The following is a 7,092-nucleotide window of genomic DNA, read 5'->3' as shown; positions in this document are numbered from 1 at the left end:
AAGCCAGCACACCAGGTTTCCCCAAATTCAACACGAGGGTCCCCCCATAGTGGGATGCTCTGGGATGCCCCCCTATATAGGGGACAGTCTCTGGTCACACCAGAGAGTGACCCATGGAGTAGAGCTCATCCAGCATCCTCGGGGTTCTCGTGGGTGCCAAGCTGGGGACACAAACCACCCTCACCGTCTGATACGTTCACGGGCAGGCTGCACCCACTTCCAGGTCTCTCACACGTGTAGGTGCCACTCTCGGTGACAGTGAAGTTGTTGCCTCCCTCCTGCCTCCAGCGCTGCCCATCCTTGTACCAGGTGGTGTCACCAGCTGTCCCTGAGCCCTGGCAGGTCAGTGTCATCCGGTCCCACAGCACCGCCGGCCTCCAGGGGGGCTCCACCAGGAGCTGGGTGGTCTGGGCACCTGCGAGTGACAGGGGACACCAGCCTGCCAGGGCCATTGCAGGGTTGGGGACAGTGGGGTAGGGACCTGGCATCCTCCGAGGACTCACCAGCGAGGCTGAGGATCTGGGCTGGAAGGGAGAAGGGACAGGGCTGGGTCAGGGTCATGGGGACACTGTGGACACCCTATGTTTGCACTGCCCACCTCCACCAGCCCTACAGCACCTGTCCCCACGGTCAAGTCCCATGGTTCTGTGCCCATGATCCCATTCCAATGGCACCTTTCCCCATGGCCAGGTGACATCTGCATGTTACGTGGCCCCATTCCATGTCCCAGTATCACTGTTCCCCTGTCCCTATCCCCACAGTTCCCAAGCCCCAAGGCTCCTTCTGCCACATCCTTGTCCCCACATCTCTATCCCCCTCTTCCTGTCTCCACATCCCAGTTCCCCTATTTCTGTCCCTAAAGCCACCCTAAATCTCTGGTCACACTGTGCTCCATGCCCTGCTCTGCCTCTGCTGCCATTGGTGACCTCAGGGGACCTCACAGTCCCCCTGTGCACCCTCCCCACCAGTCTCTGCCTCACCATCCCCATGCCCAGGGTGTCAGGCCTGTGCCTGGGACACTCACCCCACAGGAGCAGCGCCACCTTCCCAGCCATCCCGGTGTCCCCAGCCATGTGCACTGGCTGTCACTCGCTGCTGTGGCCACCGCTCCCCTGGCTTGCGGCTCTTCGGATGAAGGGGAAGGAAGCGAGATCACGTCTGTCCCCACGCGTAGGTGGCCCTTGGTGGGGGCAGGGTGGGGACAGGATGGGGACAGGCTGGAGACAAGGCTGCATAGTCTGGGGACATGGTGGGGGATGGTGGGACATGGTGGGGACATGATGTTGCCACAATTTGGGTCTAAGGCTGTGTAGGGAGCCAGGGATGAGTGTCCAGGAGAATGGGGTGCCCAGGGATGGGGTCCCAGGTAAATGGGTGTCCCAAGGGTTGGGTAGACTCAGACTTGGGGATGAGGATCTCAGAACAATGTGGCCTCCTGGGATTTGTGATCATGAAATGGGGGTGCCAGGGGAAAGGGGGACCTGTGAGAATGGTGGTCCTGGGGGAATCAAGGTCCCCAATGGCAGCGGTGTCCCATCGTCTGGAAATACCGGGATGGTGTTCCTTGGGGTTGGAGATCCTGGGGAATTGCCGTCCAGGGATGGGCGTCTCAGGGAAGGGCTGGCAGAAGGAAATTGGGTTCCAAGGTTGGGGTCCCAGAGGAATGGGGGTGCCAGAGTTGGGCAGTGCATGGGGGGGCATGGGGGTCACAGCTCCTTCCCTGGGTCCCTCAGATTTTGGGGTGAGGCTAGGCCCCGCATAATCACCCCTGGGGTGTTTGTTTCCTGGCCAGGCATTACATGGGGGTCCTGGGTAGTTCGGCCTCTGTGTCCTCACCTGTCCCTGACATTTTCCTATCTTTATGTCTCTTTTTTCCTTATTCTTCTTACTTTTTGCCATATCCCCTCACCCCCAGCTCCTGGCTCAGACATCCTGGGGTGCACCTGAGCAGGGAACAGGTTGGGGGACCCAGGGCAGGGGGGAAATGGGGAGCAGGGGGTGCAGGGAAGGGTGAGGACGCTTTGGGGGATGGAGTTGCTGGGCTGTGCCTGCTCAACACTTTCACTTCCTTTGTCCTGGAGGAGAGGGAAGAGGCCATTTGTGCTGAGAGTCAGATGGGAAAAGGGGGCATTCTCTGTTTCTATGGGGGCACATACAGGGGGCTACTGTCCTCTAATGTCTCTCCTCTGGAATTCAGCTGGGGGATCCTGTCCCAGGGGGTGACACATCCTGGCATGGGGGTCCTGTCCTGGGGGGTGGCAGTTCCAGAAATGTCGCTGCACATTCCTGGCTGGGTGCCTGTCCCAGGGGTGGCACATCCTGGGGACCCCTGTCAATGCAAGGGTGGGGCCCAGCCATGGCCCAGCCCCACTGCACAGGGATGGCCATTGCCCAGCCCTGCTCTGCCCAGCCCCAGGGGGCAGCCAGCACTTGAGTGTCCCCCCTGCCCCCTTGGCTTTGATTCTGGCAGCTTTAGAGCTGCTGCAGAGGTGAGAATTCTGTGGGTGGAAAAAGGCCCCCCCACAGGATGAGCTGAGCTGTGGTTTGCTCAGCCCTGCAAGAAGCACAAAACCCCAAAGAGAGCACAAGCAGTGGCTCTGTGAGGGCCTTTGATGGTTTTCAGAGCAGGGCTGGCTGGAAAAACCCCTGCAGGGGCACCTGCAAACGAACCAGTCCAGAAATGCAGCAATTGATCATTTGGACCCTGAGGCACAAGGGGCATTTCCACAGATTCCTGTGCACTGTCCCAGGGATGGACAGAGCTTTTCCCCTTCCTACAAAGGAAGTCAATCAAGTTTCAGGGTAGGAATGGGGACCAAAATTGGGAGAGTTCCTAAAGATGGCCCAAGAAAAGGCTTCCTTCAGGCCTGGGTTGCTACCCAGCAGGCAGGGAACAATCCCATGGAGCTGTTGGACACTCAGGAGGATTCCCCACTCTGTGTTATCCGCAAGCAAACACTGCTGTGGTATGTACCAATGGGCTCCTAAAGAGAACTGAAAACTCTCATTTCATTGTGATTTGTTTGCGGGTTTTTTGAGAGTGACTTATTGGGAAAGCAATTGATTCTATAAAGCAGAGCATTTATACCTTGCCAGTTGTATTTTCACTGAGTTTTTACATATTGGGAAAATAATGGTGTGGTAAAGATTTTTGGTTTTATTCTATGGCTTTGGTCTGAACCAACTGGTCTTCAAGTGTTGCCTGGGGTTGCTGAGCCAGGAAATGGGGGGACCTGACCCAGGGGTGTGTGGGGCAGGGACACAGAGTCTCCCAGGACTGCCCTGGAGTGCTTCAGGGATAGGGCTTTGCTGGGCTCTGAGCCACCCCAAACTCTGAGGCACCCTGGAAAGGAGCTGTGACCCCCATGTCCACCTAGCCACTGCCCCTCCCTGGCACCCCCATTCCCATGGGAACCCAACCATGGGACCCCCATTGCCTTGGTCTCTCCTCCGTGGAGACCCCCATCCCAGGACTGCCAGTGCCCATCACCACCATTGCCTCGATCCCATCCCATGGGCTGCTTCTTCCCTCAGAACTCCTATTCCCAAAGGTCCCCTTTTTTCCTCTGCACCCCCAACCTTGGGACCCAAATTCCATGACCCCAAATCCCTGGGGACCATTTTCCCACAGCACCCCCATCCCTGTATCCCCCCAGGCATGGAGACCCCAATTCCTCTTGACCCCCATTCTCCTGGACACCCATCCTTGGTTCCCCACATCCCCTGAGCCCCCTACTCCTGGCAACACCATCCCCACCATGTCCCCAGCCTGTGCCCAGCTTGTGACCACCCTGCCCCCACCAAGGGCCACCTACGCATGGGGACAGATGTGACCTCGCTTCCTTTCCTTTCATCCAAAGAGCCGCCAGCCAGGGGAGCAGCAGTGAGTGACAGCCAGTGCACATGGCTGGGGACACTGGGATTGCCGGGAAAGTGGCACTGCTCCTGTGGGGTGAGTGCCCTGGGCACGGGCCTGACACCCTGAGGATCGGGAGGGGAGGGGGCACAGGGAGGCTACAGGGTCCCCTGAGGTCTCCAATGTCAGCAATGCCAGTCCATGTTACCCACAGTGGACCTTGGTGGGACTGGGGATGTAGGGTGGCTTTGGACACTGGAACAGGGGCAGGAATTCAGGGATGGGCATGTGGGGACAGGAATGTGGGGACTGGCATCTTTGGGCTCAGGGAGCTCCGGGGATTGGAGAAGGGACCTGGGATGCAGGGACAGAAGGGGACAAGAACTGTGAGGATGTGGCCATGGGGATGGGACCATGGGGATGGGACCATGAGCTGGTGGGGGTGACCTGGGCCAGCATGGGCTGTGTCCATGGTGTCTTTGTTCTCAGGGTGTCTACAGTGTCCCCATGTTCTGCCTCAGCCCAGGGTGGCTTCAGTGTACATGGTCCCCCTGGAGGCCGGCAGTGCTGTGGGACCGGGTGACACTGACCTGCCAGGGCTCGGGGACAGCTGGTTCCACTACCTGGTACAAGGACAGGCAGCGCTGGTGGCAGGAGGGACAGAACCGCCTCGCTGTCACAAAGAGAGGCACCTATAAATGTGACAGATCCGGCACTGGGCGCAGTGCCCCCGTGACAGTCTCAAATGTTGAGAGGGGATCTGTTGAGATTCATAAATCTCAACAGGTCAGGGTTGCCCCCAACAGGTCTGGATGGGCTCCATTTTGTAGGTGGCCTCACACCCCCTGTGTGCTGAGAGCCTGTACCCTGCAAACAGGGACATCCCAGTTCGTCCCAGTGCACCCAGGTATCCCTGGTGCCATGGGCACCCACCTTGGACCTGTCTCGACCCCTCAGCGAGATGGGACCCTCCTGTCCCACAGATGATCTGGTGCTGCAGGTGCCAGCACAGGCGTTGCTGGAGGGAGACACGGTGATACTGCACTGCCGGGGCTGGTTGAAAAACACGGTCACCAGGGTGCGATTTTACCAGGATGAGAAGGATCTGGGGGGGCCCATAAATGGGACTAATCTGTCCATGTCCCCTCTGCAGCTGAACCACAGTGGCTACTACAGCAAGGGCTTGGGGAGGTCCATTCTTTCATGGTCAGCAGCAGTGACAGTGCACAGTGAGCACTCCCATGGATGGAACTCCAATCTCCTGACACCCCAAAGCCACTTCCCAGTGGACTCAGAGTCACAGTCCTCACCTGCCCTCTCCTTCCCAGAGCTCTTCTCGGTGCAGGTGCTGGAGGGTCCCCCAAAGCCCACCGTGGGGTCGCCCCTGACTCTCAGCTGCCTCAGCACCCCCAGCCCCCTGCAGCCCCGAGCCCCCCTCCTGCACGCGTTCTACTGGGACGGGCAGGTGGTGGGGGGCCCACAGGGGTCCCCGCAGCTGCTGGTGCCCGCCGTGGGGGTCTCCCACTCAGGGAATTACAGCTGCCCGGTGCACTCCAAGGACGGAGCCATGCAGAAGAGCAGTGCCCGGCTCCGCTTCACGGTGTGCAGTGAGTGCAGGGATGGGCATGGGGAGCCCCCACAGCCTCCTCGGATGCAGTCCCTGGGGACTTCCACGTCCCCCAGACACCTGCCCTGGCTCCCCGCATCTCTGCCCAGTGCCCTCTCACCCCTCTGTGGTGTGACGCCATCCCTGACATCCCCCCATCACACCCATCCCCTCCCATCTCTATACCCCCACACTGGCTGCCAGCCCCTCCCTGTGCTCTCAGCCCTATCTCTGTCCCCACAGTGCCCGTGGACAATGCCAGCATCACACCTGGTCCCCTGGCACACCAGGTGCAAACAGGTGACTCCATGACCCTGCGCTGCTCGGTGCAGGTGGGCTCAGCCCCTGTCACCTTCACCTGGCTGTACAATGGGCAGGAGGTGGCCCGGGGTCCCCTCATGGAGCTCAGGGACATGGATGTGGGACATTTGGGCACCTACCAGTGCGTGGCCACCAACCAGCTGGGACAGGACGGGCCAGGGTGTTCCGGGCACTCAGCCCTGAGCTGACCCTGGAGGTGACACCTGGCTCACCCTGGGTCACAGGTGGGGTCACATGGGGTCACCAGGGTGTTCAGGACCCTTGGGGTTCAGGGTGACCCCAGTGTGTCCCCCTCTGTCCCCAGCAGTGGCTGTGAATGTCAGGAGGACCCTCCTGTTCCTGCTCCTGCTCCTGGCTGTCATCGGGGGCTGTCACTGGTGGCACTGCCGGGGTGAGTGACAATTGAGGGGGATAGGGAGTCCTGGAGTGAGGAGAATCCCCCACAGTGGGGGCAGAGATCAGAGATCCAGTGGGAATTGGGGTCCAGTGGGGATTTGGGCTCCCATGGGTGGTTGAAGCTGCTGAGGTCCCAGGAAGATTCAGGGGTCCTGGGGTCCCCTCAGTCACCTCCTCCCCTTTCCCTTGCAGCCACTAGGAATTTCCAGGACAGGTGAGTGGGGGGCTCAGGCTGGGACTCCCCTTTTCCCCTCCCCAGACACCACCCAGACCACCCCCTCCACCCCCCCCCGGACCTCCTAACAGGAGGGGGCTGTGCTCAACACCCATATCATGGGCACTGAGGGGGCAGAGGGTGAGTACAGGGGGAGACCAGGACACGTCACCCACGAGTGTCACCCCCTTACCCAGGTCCCCAGAACTGGTGTCACTGTCAGGGCCCCCACAGGTGTCCCCCAGCCCTGCCCCTCCTCGAGATCCACAGGTGACCAACACGGAGCTGTCGAGACCCCAGGAGGGACAGCGGGACCCCTGTGACTGCAATGACGTGCTGTGACACTTGGGGCACTGGGGAACATAGATTCCCTTCAGGGGTCTCTTCTTCCTCTTCACAACACCCCATGGGGCCCCTCCTTCCCCCTTCCAGTACTGAGGGAGCACAAAACGTTTTTCCCTCTTATTGTACCCAAAATGCAGTTTTTTGGTCAAACTGTTTGAGAAACAAGGCTCACTCTTTAAAATTTGTAAATGTTTAATAAGGGATAAAAGGGACAGTAAACAGCCTGCTGGGTGCTTGGCAATTGCCAGAGGCACACGGATAATTAGAACAATTCTTCATACATACATTTTCATTGTATTGGTGATACATACTCAGCAGGGTACGTATAACATATTCAAACATTCTTTCCAGTTC

At 59.2% G+C, this 7,092-nt stretch overlaps 1 long non-coding RNA gene across 1 annotated transcript; it reads right to left on the bottom strand.

Moving 5' to 3' along the window:
- Positions 1 to 312: 312 nt before the first annotated feature.
- LOC141727297 (uncharacterized) lies at positions 313 to 1,117 on the bottom strand. The gene is made up of 3 exons (XR_012578331.1): positions 1,025 to 1,117; positions 504 to 524; positions 313 to 415 (listed from the first exon to the last, which is right to left on the bottom strand). It is a non-coding gene; the product is annotated as an uncharacterized LOC141727297 (long non-coding RNA).
- Positions 1,118 to 7,092: the final 5,975 nt, after the last annotated feature.

Source organism: Zonotrichia albicollis (genome assembly GCF_047830755.1).
Source record: "Zonotrichia albicollis isolate bZonAlb1 chromosome 6 unlocalized genomic scaffold, bZonAlb1.hap1 SUPER_6_unloc_1, whole genome shotgun sequence".
Classification (NCBI taxonomy): Eukaryota; Metazoa; Chordata; class Aves; order Passeriformes; family Passerellidae; genus Zonotrichia; species Zonotrichia albicollis.
This window is presented reverse-complemented; position numbering and strand designations above follow the sequence as displayed.